The sequence below is a fragment of the Dermacentor andersoni genome, chromosome 8 (genome assembly GCF_023375885.2).
Source record: "Dermacentor andersoni chromosome 8, qqDerAnde1_hic_scaffold, whole genome shotgun sequence".
NCBI classification, from domain to species: Eukaryota; Metazoa; Arthropoda; class Arachnida; order Ixodida; family Ixodidae; genus Dermacentor; species Dermacentor andersoni.
In genome coordinates, this window is record NC_092821.1 from 65,645,318 (window position 1) to 65,658,957 (window position 13,640).

General features: G+C 44.0%; 1 protein-coding gene across 7 annotated transcripts in view; it reads left to right on the top strand.

Moving 5' to 3' along the window:
• Positions 1 to 647: 647 nt before the first annotated feature.
• The window catches only part of LOC129386809 (uncharacterized), a 119,453-nt gene continuing 106,460 nt past the window's right edge, over positions 648 to 13,640 (top strand). Inside the window, exons 1-2 of one of the 7 annotated variants that reach the window (XM_072289724.1) lie at positions 648 to 887; positions 10,643 to 10,774. The gene's annotated coding sequence lies outside the window, so the exon portion shown is untranslated. Of the gene's footprint in view, positions 888 to 10,216; positions 10,775 to 13,640 lie in introns of those variants that run through there. The other 6 variants (XM_072289726.1, XM_072289725.1, XM_072289727.1 and 3 more) reach the window with 6 other exon arrangements.

Below are 13,640 nucleotides of genomic sequence, written 5' to 3' on the forward strand. Positions count from 1 at the left end.
TTCGACCACAATAAAACAACCCGTACCAAATTACTCCGCAGTCTGTTACGTGAATAAGAAGGAAACATGAATGGAATGCTCTAGTGCAGTTTTTTTAATTTCTTTTTCTATAAAATACTTCTCGTAAATCTTAGTACAGGGCGCCGGATGAGGCAGATATCTTTGACTTGTTTGAAGCGGCAAGCAGGAAGTTTATATATGTTCTTCCGTCTGCGTTTCGCAAGACTTACTGATGGAAAATTATATGCGAAAAAATACACATGATATATACATGCTGCTTGAAGAACAAGAAAAATATCTGTTCTCCAAAGGAAACCGTACAATAACATAGTAGAATGAAAGCCGACACTGCGGCTGCAATGCACACGCAATTACCGAGCGGCATTAAAATATAATAAAACGAAATAAAGAAGGGAAAGAAAGGCGTATATTTCTAAGGGATAAACAAAACACATGCAAACTGCAATTAGGAACATCATTTGAGGCGCCTCAACGCATATACCAGCTTGCAAAGTAGTACGAATGACCCTTCCCAGAAGTATCCCAGAAGAAACAGCAGTTTCCAACGGTGCGACCATGACGCGATTCAATCCACGTCGATCGCAGCGCCGCCACAGTAGATTTCGTCGTCGCGAGCCCGACTGGTAAGCGTGCGCCGCCCCATCCGTTCGCACCACTCAACCGTTTTTTAGTACACTCTAGGGCAGCCGGCAGCAGCAGAAGAGCGCTATTTTTGGTCACAGTACCGCAGTGCTTTCATAGAGTAAAGAACTGCTTTCGAAGGATACCTCAGACCATCGTCGGGCACCCGGGGTCTGTTCCATTATCAGATCCTATAGTCCCCGTTGCCCAAGTGCCGGTGCTACCGAAACGCATCTGGAACAAAGGTGAGAGTACTTCTCGGAGTTTTGCACGATTACCTGTTCGTTTGCTGACACTTAATTATAGGAACAACCATAGAGCAATACCTCTGTCAAGTGCACTAAGGAGAGCGTCACTTGGTAAGTGTAGTGTAACCGTAGAATAAAGGTGTCATTCGTAAAAGAGTGCACTCCCGAAGTGGTGATCATGCGAACTACTTGTGCTGCAATCGCGTCTTCCGTCACTTCTGTCGCTTCTGGTTTCGCTTCTGCTTCCTCATCTGTATACATATCAGTGGTGCTGCTTTGTCTGTGGCTACTGTGTTCGTGCTGTTGGTGCCGTATGATGTGCGGCGGTTTTTTTTTCCGGGGAGAAGTTTAGCGCAGTAGTGCGTTGGCGTCTCACAATAGGAAGCTAGAAGTTTCCACGGCTGCTTCAGCGACCAGATGCAAAGTGATGCTGGTGCTCAATATGTTTTTTCGCACCGGGACGACGGCGGAGAGTGATATTCGCCCTTTTCACGGTGATCCCGTGGGCGCTGCCATGTTTAATCACGTGGTGACGCGTCCATTGCTTGCCTCAACATCCTCCGTTGCCACCGTGTTTACAATGGATGCGTATGACGCCAGTGTGGCTTAACAAACCTCTGTTTCGGGAGACGTACTCGTAGGCGGCGACTGGGTGAACGACACGTAGCTTTGGCCACAGCTTCAGAGAACGTGAAAAAGAGCTTTCGGAGCTGATGAAGCTGTCCAAACGGCACGAGTAGCGTATATGGTGCTTGTTCTAAAAGTGGGGCTAAATATGTATTCTATTCTATCCAAGCTTTCTGCTCACGAATGGAATCAGGGTTAGTGTGTTTCTCTCACCGTACTTTATTTGGAAAATATTTTGAAGCAGTGGCTTGTCACATTTCTGATTCGGGAAAGTTTCTCAGGGCGGTCACTATCTGATTATTTTCTGCCTCATTGCTCGTGGGTGTGCTCAGTAGCGATATATTTGTTATTCCTGCGCACACAGCTTGAAACGTAGCCGTTTTGTACATTTAAATATATTGCTAGTTACTCTTGTGGACTGTCCCAAAACATTCAGCTTTTACCATTTGTGCGCTATCGGTGTAGTCTGTCATTTATTGAGTGTATATGGTTCACATATATTGAAGTGGGCACCCATTCACTTATTGACACGTTGGCGATAGAATGGGCGTAAGATTCCATGCCAGTTGGGGTAGATGTGTTTAGATACTGCATGGGAAACTTGCTATGACAGGAAGCGGCACCACCTCCTTTGTTATTTTTAACACGCGCTACTCATTCTTGCCGACATTCCAGGACTGTAGACCTTTCTTTGAAGGTTAGAGATACAGCACTGGGGGATTAGCAAATACCTGTATCCTCAAGGAAAACCATACATTTCAAAGTACCAGTAACACATACCGACAGTTGCAACAGCGGTCCACGAAATTGGTCGCACAGATTCATTCCATTCTTTTTGCAGCCAACTATTCCACACGTCTTCAATCCAACACAAGTGGAGCACAGTGCACTAGCAAAAAGTCACTTGCATTTCTGACTGCTGATTGCACAGGAGTAAGGCAGAAGCGGTAATGGTTTCATTTCGTGCGCTGAGGCCACGTGCGTCATGCCACTGAAAGTGCCATCTCGTTTCTTTAATTAAGCTGCACATACGAAATCGGCCTTGAGTAACAAAAGTGCGACAAACTGACGCCATGTTCTGTCGACCGAGAAAGTATACACATAGGGTACTCATTCTTACCTGCTGCCTGGTACTACCAAACCTCCCCTCTGCGATAGATGTGGTGAGAGGCTGACCGTTCTCAACGTCTTAGTGGAGTGACGGGAACCAGAAGCTGAACAAAAACAGCACTTTCCTATAGCACACCGATGCCACATTCCCCTTCATCTGGTAATGTTTCTTGGAGCAGAACCAATGTTTGATCATAAATAAGTTTTAAATATTTTACAAGATGTCAATTTATTGCGCGTTTAAGCCCACGATATTCATAGCACATCCTCTGATGAGCCGTTGATGCTGTAATGGCAACATGTATGGCACATGCCTCTGGGCCACTCTGTTAAGCTTAAAGGGACCCTGAAACGCTTTTGACAATTTTCCACAAACGTACTGAGTCGTTAAGAGTAGGTCCTTCTGATCATTCATTGACACGTCTAAGTGCTCCGCGTAAAGCGTGTAATTTACTATAAGGTTTTAAAAATGCACATCGCTGCCGATCGCAGCACACTACTCGGCAGAATTTTGAGCCGCCCCTACCCATATGACGGAAATCACCCATATGACGTCAGTGGGGCGAGCTATCCTATTGGCTGACCAGGGCGCGTGATCGATAATTTTTCCAACTTTATGGTAAACCAATTATCTTCGTAATAGTTGGAATGTTAGTTCATTTGTTTTTATAAAAAGAAAGTAACATGAAGAGAATGCACAAGAGCAATTTTTCAGTACACTTAAGCACTTCCGGCACACAGCTAGTGTCGTCTGCTTGTGTTACAACGTACTCCATTTTAACGAGAGCTCCGCGGTCAGAGTTGGTCTCAGTCTTTTTGTGAGCACTATGATTCGACTTTGTTGCCTTGTGGACTGCAAACGTAGCGACTGGCAATATGTCAAGCTCCGCCATCGTGTTCCTCTGCAAGGCAGCATTCGAGCGAACTGGCTGCTGCCCATCGGACTGCCGCTATCCGATCGGCGCCAGGATTTGCGCGTTTGTGGCTGTCACTTTACACCGGAAGATTACTAACGCAATAGCATTTCGCGAGTCCGGTATTAGGGCAAACGCAAGCGCAAGGGGACAGGGTCTGGCCGCTTGACTGTGCTGTAACGGGATGAGCCATGAGATGAGCAGAAGGGTAAATGTGAATGGTCTGCACGGTGCAGCCACCTGGTGGCACAGAGCTCAACCATACACAGTAGCAGCAACGAAGTGTATTCTTCTTTGCTACTGGTGTGCATTTTTCACAGGAGTGTAATCATCTACACGTTGTTTTTATAAATGTTTAAAATGTTTTACACTTGGTTAGAGCAATATTGGCGCTTTGTTTGGCTGGTTAAGCGCTGCGCCAACAAGTGTCTGGACCATGTACGTCTGCGCTAAAGTTCCTTCATCAGCTTGAGTTTATGCCTCCAGTCATTTGTCGAAATGACCAGCTTGCCTGTGGTTACTGGAATACCAGACACGTACGGCGCTACGACAGAATGCTCGCAACGCACTCTGCTTCGATAGCTCTCGCTTGGGGTAGGGCCAAGCGGCTAGCAGAGAGGTCTCGCGCGGGCGGGGGCGGGCTCCAAAACAACCGGAAGTGGACGATGTGACGTCGCATCGTGACGCAGAGCTAGTGAAGGCGGAGCTTAGCCCCGCTCGCTAGGCAAAGAGTTGAGGAGGAAAAGCATGGCTAGGGAAGAGGGTAACTTCTAGTCGCTTGTAACTCCATTAATATGTAATGCTTCACTTAAGTTGTGGTGCGAATGTTCTACTTAAGCTGTACCCTACGCGTCTACAAAATTTGTCTGAACCGTTTAAGGGGCCCTTTAAGGGCCTTGGTGAGGCAGTGGTGCTACTTGTAGCAACATATTTTAGTATATCACTTCATCATAGTACATCGTTTTCCACAGCATATTTCATTAGTCATATCATGAGAAGCCAGCAAACACTGGCACCAAGGACAACATAGGGGAAATTACTTGTGCTTAATAAATGGAATGAAGAAACGATAAATTAATGGAAATTAAAGTGGATGAAAAAACAACTTGCCATAGGTGGGAACCGAACCCACATCCTTCGCATTTCGCGTGCGATGCTCTACTAATTGAGATACTGTGGCGCTGTTTCCCCATCCACTTTCTTGGGTATTTATGTGTCCTAGTAGAACCCTGGGAGTGTTAGCCAGCGCCTCGGTTAATCCCCTCTCTTCTCGTTTACAGCATATTTCATGTATCATTGTCTAGCTTCATTAAGAATATACGCACTTTCCAAAGGATATTTCTTTAGGCCTTTATACTTCCGTGTTTCATCCACTTCTTGATGATCATTATTCAGCAACGGCAGTTCTTTATTATAGCCTTGGCGCTCTTTGGCCACTTGTGGCCCTTGCACCAATAAACCCCGATCATCATGATCATCGTTTCTTTAGAACAAAGTGCTCTGCGAAAAGGGTCAATATATAGAAACACTGGCTGTGCTGAAAGAATGTGTCACAGACAAGTCCGATATGTGTGAATGTCATGTTAAGTACGAGAATCTATATTTTCATTCTTGAGAACAAATCTATATTCATTCCACGTGGAAAAAATGGACGCTGTTTCACGGCGCAATGGGTGACTTAATTATTCTCGGTCTTCACGAACACAACTCGAAGCCAAGAAATCTGATGCCAAAGCAAAGCTGACCAAGAGACAGAGCTCGAGTGTTGGTAGGCACTGCGGGGGAAGCTTGTAGGGATGCGCTTTATGCAGGCTTTAAGTCAATTGCAATTTGAATGGTGTGGTGCTTGCATACGAAATATGCGCTACTGACCCTCATCATCAAGCTCGCGACCGTGATTTTGCCTTCTGTACTCTGAAAGCTTGAACTTATTGAAGACGACACCACATAGCAGCAATACGGGGTCATTCTGCATGAGCCAACTTATAGGTGGAATCTCTTGAGCTATGGAAACTGTTGTCCATGAAGAGTATCACACCTAATTAGCTGCATGAAAAGCTACAACAAAATCCACAAAATGCTATTTCGAGCGGCTACACTACCCACAAAACCATAACTGAAATTGACCTTAGAGAAGCAGATGGCTTGAATATTAAGCACTGCCTGGTGTGCATAACATACCAAGCCAACGTAAGACAGGGTCATATAAAATCATAGGTTCACTTCAAACAGTGTGGTGCACAGCATTTAAAAAAGCTTGTGAATGTCGTCTCTGACTGCAGAGGCAACTTTTTTCGACGAAGCCTCCGTATGCAACTTTGAAGCAAATACAGAAACATGTATGGGTAATATGAAGAAAAATGCCTGTGGCTTCAAATGTACGTAATTCTCGGCCCCCACAAGCCTCTTTCCAAAGCTATGAGGTCGTTGAAAACCATCGTGGGATATTTACCATTATTAAATGTGTACAGAATTAAACAATAATTCGTCACACACTTTAGTGAATCTAGTTTCCTGTGATTTATTCTGGAGAACCCCAGTCAGAATGGAGAAACCATCTATGAGTGTCTGCATTTGGATGTGATAATTGCTAACTGTTGACATGACTAATAAAGTTTTATATGATCAAGCGCATGCACTTGACAAAAGCATAAAAAAAAATAACATGACCGTTTAAAAAGCATGTGCATCTAAACTGCCTGAAAATAACAAAAAAAATTAATTCGAAAAAAGGTTGCTCAATAAACGAAACACGTCACAATGTCCGTTGCCCTTTTTGTTCATAGAAAAAGAAATCCTTTGAACATTGAATGTTCAGTTGTCGAATCGGTTGTTGCCACTTCCTGTTGATCACATTGAACGTTCATCTTTTTATATGCATGAGTGACATGGGCAAGTTAGGGTTATTAGACGCGGAACAGATGTGGTTGCATATTAAATTCAGTTTCCATATAGGAGTTTAGTTTGTAGCAGTAAGTTTGCACTGCAGTTGTCTAAGTATACATACTGTAGTATGTGTAAGCGCATAACCCTAAATTTGTTTGCCCACCCCCAAATTTCAAGTTGGCCCAACCCTAATATAGGTTTCTCTAGGCATCTTCTATGGAGCACTATGTATCCCTATGGATGTGCATAAATCTGATCGTATGGGTTTTCTCTTGGAACAGTTATGTTTTTTTTAGTTGTTCCTTATCGCTTATAAAGCTACCAATCATCTACAGTTACACAATTAAAACGATTAAATGTGTTAACTTCACAAATTACGCATTTTTCCGCGGATACAAGGCATGACACTCTTCGTGTGACAGACAGATTTTGCTAGGCTACTCGCCAAAGAATGCTTATGCATTAAAGTAATGAGAGGAGGTTAGCTTACCAACAGAGGAGTAGCATTTGGCCTCCTTACGATCTGGAGCTACATGCAATATGTTCTCATTATTGCTGATTATCTGCAGGAGCTCGTCTTTATTACACATGTTATGAATACACTGCCAGAAGAAACGCCACGAGTTTTATTAATTTCAAAAAAATTATCTTAGGCGTCTGCTACCGGCCACCCTCGAATAGTCCGTTTTGTGATCACCTGCATGACTCTAAATCAATTAACAGTAAGATTCCCCGGAGCAAAGATAATTCTTATGGGCAACTTTAACTTTCCTAACATAAATTGGTCGAGCACATGTCCCTTCGCTTACCCATCATCCAGTGAGGCTAATCAGTTTATCACTATTTGTCCTGACTTTAGTACAAACGGTCGTTATTCCAACACGGGTAGCAGGCACTATGTCATCATTACTTGATCTCGTGCTGACATCATCAGCTGATATTATATCCCCAATAACACACTTACCTGGCCTTAGCGACCACGATACATTACATTTTACAGTCACAATATCACTACCACTGAAACGTAAACAATATAATCAAATAAAAGATTGTAAAAAGGTTAACTTCTCTGCAATAAACAACGAACTTGCTTCCTTTCTTGACACGTTTCTACTCTTCCATCTCGATCGTTCTGTCGAGGAAAATTGGCGCCTCTTTAAAGAAAAAGTATCTGATCTACTAAATCGTTATATTCCAGTCCGATGTATATATTCAAATAGTAACGCACTGTGGTATAACAGACACCTTAATAGACTAAGTAACAAAAAGAAGCGCCTCTTTTGTATCTCTATAAATGGTGACAAAATCCTGAACTCTGGTTCTCATACAAATCCGCTGCCGCCACGTACGCTTCAAACTTATGGTCTGCAAAGTTTTCATACTACAATGTTACCCTTCCCAAGCTGCTGAAAACTAACAGTAAGGCATTTTGGTGCTCTATGATAGGAGACAGCACTAGAAAGATCACTCTAACTTCACTAACTGGGAAAGCAATCGCCAACCACGCATGCGCTGATGTGCTAAATGACACGTTCGTACAGGCCTTTTCGCTGTCTTTACATGTTACTCCTCCCGAAATACGACCAAAAAGATGCCCCCACAAGGATCCCGTAGCATTTAATAGTAACAGTATCAAATCGATTATAAATAAATTAGAATTAAGATCATGTGGTGTTGATGGAATTAACATTACATTTTTACACAGTACTAGTGAGTATTGCTCAATAATTTTACAATTACTTTTTTCTCAGTCACTTCACAGCGGCATATTGCCTTTTCACCATATCGACTTTATAGCAAGCAAAGGTAATCGCACACTTGGATATCTTCGCAGAAACTTCTCACTGACATCATTATCACTCAACATTTGTTATACACGACATATGTCCATCCACAGTTGGAAAATGCATCTTCAGCATGGGGCTCACGTCATGCCATCTCAATTAACTGCCTTGAAAGTGTCCAGAATCGCTCCACTCGGTTTATACTAGCTAATTACCATCGTACGGCAAGCGTAACACAAATGTACACTGAACCTACCTTCACTGTTAACGCTCCGGAAACAATCATGCCTATGCTTATTCCACAAGATTTACTACCAGAACGCAGTGCTTCGGTTGGCATGGATTAATCCAGCACCATTCATCTCCTCACACAGAGATCATGCGCATAAGGTACATGTGCCTCACTCTAACACACTAACACATTCGCAATCATTTTTACCCAAAACATGCTACAAATGGAACGGTCTGCCAGCATCTATTGTTAGTGTAAGTGCATGTTCCTCTTTTAGTCTGTGTCTTCGTAGCGCTCTTCTCTTCAAGTATGCAAAACCAACTTGCCCACATCAAGCTTCTGCTAGTATAAGTAATCCTCTTCAATTTAGAAATGCTTTAGTTAACTACATTTAAATCATGAAACTTGCGTTCAATATATCATGTGACTTTTCATTGTATAAATAATATATTTGCAACTTAACTATGTATGTATTGACCGATCATTCCCAACTTATGTATTGAAAAGTGTATCAAGAGATTTCTATGGTGACTTACCACTATTATTTTTTGTTTATGATGTGTAAATTAGTGAGCTAGCATAACTTTTCATTGTTACTTACACTGCGCCTTTTCTGTATATCATTCTTTTACCTCATTTATGTAGCCTCTCCCCTTTATAATGCATATTACTCTGAGGGTACTGTAAACAAATAAATAAATGTGCTTTTAACTTGGTTAGTTGGAAAGCAGAATCGCCGAGCCGGATCGCTAATTTGCATCGTCAAGCTTCAGGCTTGAGGTGCCAGCTACATGTGTATGTCGAGGTCGGTACAGGGAAGTTTTGTTCTTCACATTAACCTCCGTATAAAAGTTTGAGCGGGCAGCTAAACTGCATTTACTAATGAGCAGGCAGTACAGGTTAGGTGGGGGAAAACAATGCATCGCAGCAAGCCTAGTAGACGAAGCACCTTGTGTGAAGAGACATGCGACTGCAAGGCACCCTGACAGGTATCGCTGAGCGTAGTGTCACAAGTTGACAGCGCCGCGCTTCGCGTTCTCCTCTGTCTTCGGGATTGGATTGACATGGCTTGCTGCGTGCTTGCGTGCGCTTTCGCTCATCACTCCTCTTTCCTCTGGATTAAATTGGCACGAGTCGCTGCATGCTTGCGCTTGCATTTCCAAGCACAGATTGGTGTGTGCCTGCTTTTCGCACTGGGCCTTCAATAGACCACTCGCCTCTCACGCTTAAAGATGAAGTGAATGTCAGCAAGTGTAGAAGTGCTTTGCCAGCGGCTTGCCATGTATGTAAGCACACAAAAATGCGAGAAAACATTCATGCAACCAAAGGGTGAGAAGAGTACGCTTTATTTTTCCTTTACTTTGTGATGTACCTTCACACTGGATAGCGCCGCGCGATCACTTCTAACAAGCGCAGGAAGGTCTGAAGGCACACAAAAGAGCCCGCAATGTTTATTCTCAGCTGTATACGTCACCCTGTGAGGTCAGCGCTCAGTATCTTTCAGGGGCACAGATACAGAAGATGCAACAGCATAATGCGACTCATGCGCAATAACAGCATGCAAGCACTTATCAGCAAAAAGGCATCGGCTTGTTCACAGCCCCAAAAGAATGTAGTGTCCTTCCTGAGAAGGTCAGTGAGTGGCTGGGTGATATCTGCAAAGTGTTTGGCAAACTGACGAAAATAGGAGCACAAGCCCACAAAGCTGCACAAACCTTTTGCTGAGCAGGGTACAGGAAAGTTCTTGACAACATGAATATTATCAGGATCAGTATGTATATGGGCAGCAGTGACAAGGTGGCCAAGAACTTTGACTTGCAATGTCCAAAATGGCACTTAGAAGAGTTAAGTTGAAGGCCAGCCTCTCTAACAACTTCAAGAATAGTGGCCAAGGGACAGAGGTGGCTGTCGAAATGTAGGGGAATATATGATGACATTGTCCAGGTAACAAACAGTTGGACCACTTATAACCCCGAAGAAGAGAGTCCATCATTCTTTCAAAAGTTGCTGAGGCATTACAAAGGTCATTACAAAGGAATAACCTTAAAATGGTAAATCCCGTCTGGTGTAACAAAAGCAGTCTTGTAAAACACATTGTTGGGATAGTTGGTGCATTGTATTAAGAAAGAACCAGTCTCTTTCCTGTCCTCTTATATGTTTCCTGTGTGCATCTTTTTTTGGCTGTTTTTTTTTTCTCAGTACAGTGAAAGCCGTCTTCTCATGGTCCAGTTCATCAACCAAGATCTGCTAAAAGCCAGATTGGAGGCCAATTGAAGAGAAGTATTTCGATCTGTGAATGCAGTTGTGGGCTTCATCAATCCACAGGAGAGGGTACATATCTTTTTTCATGATCTGGTTCAGTTGATGGTAGTTGACACAAAATCGCCAGCTGTCATTCTTCTTTTTGACCAAGATAACCAGCAATGCCCAAGGACACAAAGACGGCTCAATTACACTTTTGTTTAGTATCTTGTCTACTTCAGCTTGGATAATGTGTCATTCTGTGTGAGAGACGCGATAAGGTCACCGGCGGATTGGACTAGTATCACCGGTGTCAATCTTGTAAGTTACAACAGAAGCCTGTCCCAGCGGGCGATCCTCCAAACCAGACATCACAATAATACACCAGGATGCGACAAAGACCTGGAGCCTGTTTGCTAAGCAGGTCTTCAGCAATCATCTTTGAAAATATGCCAGGATCGGACGCTGTGGAACTTATCGGACAGCAGGTGAATGAAGACAAGCACGGAAGATCTAATACAGAGATGGCAGTATTGTCGATAGGAGAAGCGTTACCGAGCAACATGCTTTTCGGGACAACTTGTGTAGTTAAACCAATATCTTAAATGGGAAGAAATATGCAGTTATTGGCGATAGTCACAGTGGTATCAGGAATGACAACTCTGCTCAGCAAGAGAACATTGAGATTAGGAGTCTGCATTTAGTCATCGTCGGGAACAGATGGGCAGCATGTCAAAGGCATATACAAGGGAGCTTCAGGTGGTAACCATACGAAATCAACAGAACCTAAATAAGGCTTAGCTGATTTTGGAGGAGAGCGGTGAATAGTCAGCTTGAGTTTGAGGAGGCCAGCAGGGCAGTCAATCAGAGCTGAATAGTCTGATAAAAAGTCGAGGCAGAAGATCAAGTCATGGGAACACCGTTCAAGAACAACAAATTAGGTAAATGGAAGTGTTGAAACCAGCAACAGTTACTCGGGCAGTGGACATACCAAGGATAATGGGCGTTGCTCCCGTCAGCGAACCGGATAGCATGAGGTGCGGCAGGTGTAACGACTTTCTTCAGGTGGCAACGAAGGTGGTTGCTCATCACCGAGATATGGCCTCCAGTATTAACAAGCACTGGGACAAATAAACTGTTGACTTCTACATTCACCATATTGCGCCTGGTCGGCAGTGTGAGAGGCTTTGGCAGGGAGGTTGACAATGCAGCATCACCTCCGGGAGCTCCATCTTTTAGTTTTCCAAAGGTATATGCCCAAGCCAGAATGACGCCAACAGGTGATGGGACTCGGGTGACCTGAACGACGGGCAATGACTTTGAGGCAAATGGGACTGGTGACTGCTCGACTACGGTGATTGACTGCGCCATGTGGTTGTACCGTCAAGCATCATGCAGGTTCGTCTCGGCTTGCGGCTGGAAATAGCAAAAGCCGCTGTCTGGGCGAGGCCTGTTCAAGAACAGAATCAATGACCAGCAGTTGCAACAGTATCGGGCGATCTGCCCAACGGGGTGATAACTGAAGCAAATAGGTTGGTCAAACGGTGTTCGCCACTCTGTCATGTTGCGAGAGCCTTGAGGGATCCATTGATTTTGTGTATGCACGAGCGAAGGACGTGCGGATAGCTTGGAAATGGCGACGGTAAAAACTGACTGCAAGGCGACACTGGCGAGTTCTTGACGCACAATAGCCTGAACAGTGTGAACCATAGAAGTGCAGGTATCATTGACAGGTGGGTAACGAGCTGCAGGACACATGGCTTCCAACTTCCTCCGCACAATCTTTGTCAGCTGCTCTGAAGGATGCTGCTGGCGAAGGAGTCCTGTCGGTCATCACAAGAGGATGTTGCAGCCGTAGTGGGAAGCCATGCAAATGACTGATGCGGTGACTTTTCACCTGCTCAAAATGCTTGCATTCCCTGATAATGTCATTAACCAAAGTAGAGTTCTTACAAAAGAGTAAATTGAAGGCATCATCAGCAATACCTTTTAAGACATGCCCGACTTTCTCAGACTCTGGCATTTCAGCCTTGGCCTTGTGGCAGAGTGCCAGCCCATCTTGTATATAGGCGACATAGCCTTCGGTAAATGTCTGAACTCGTAATGCCAACTCTTTTGTAGTGACTACCTTCTGACCCAGTGGTTTTCCGAAAATATCTCGCAAATTCTTGCAGGTATTTCAGTCACGGAGTTCTTCATGGTTTTGAATCAACACGAGCAGTTCCTGGCAAGTAAAAAATTACGTTCGTCAGCATCACTGTGGGATCCCATTTGTTGCAACTTCTCAACCTCTCGTACTTTTACAGCCAGTCGTCGACGTCGGCTCCATTGGTGCCACGGAAGGTTCATGGATCCTGTGGATGCATAAGCACGACAGTCAATGCAGGCATTGCTGAACTATGCACCGTCTCCTGCGAGCTCGGTGATGAACTGAAGCGGCGGCCACTGTGAAGCTCAATTCTGAGTTGTTGCCTCGTACTTCCACGAAAGGTTATGAAGAGGACATTACTAACAAAAGCTTGAGCCCCTTGGTTCCCCTGATTGTTCTTGCTTGCGGACTGCAAAGGTCTCAACTCGTGTGTTACCTTGGTGATTGAAAATAATTGGCAGTGATGTGGATGACAAATGTTTGATTTCTTCTATGGTTAGTTCAATGCGAGTCTGGTGAGTTGATGTCAAACATTACCTTGCCTGCACCACTGCTGTTTGCGTAGTACACAGAATACACAGGGAGACACGTTTTGAGAGCCGTTGTATACAATTGTTGATAACCTCCAAGAGGGTTTAGCATTGTCATTGCCTCCAATTGCATATCGCATTGTGGGACATGTGTTAAAGATCAATTAAAATGCCAACAAAGCATAAAAATGAGAACAAAGGGGGTCAACCGAGGGGCCTGATTTTTATTAATCGTATCATGATGAGCCAACAAACAAAGATACCAAGGAAAGCATAG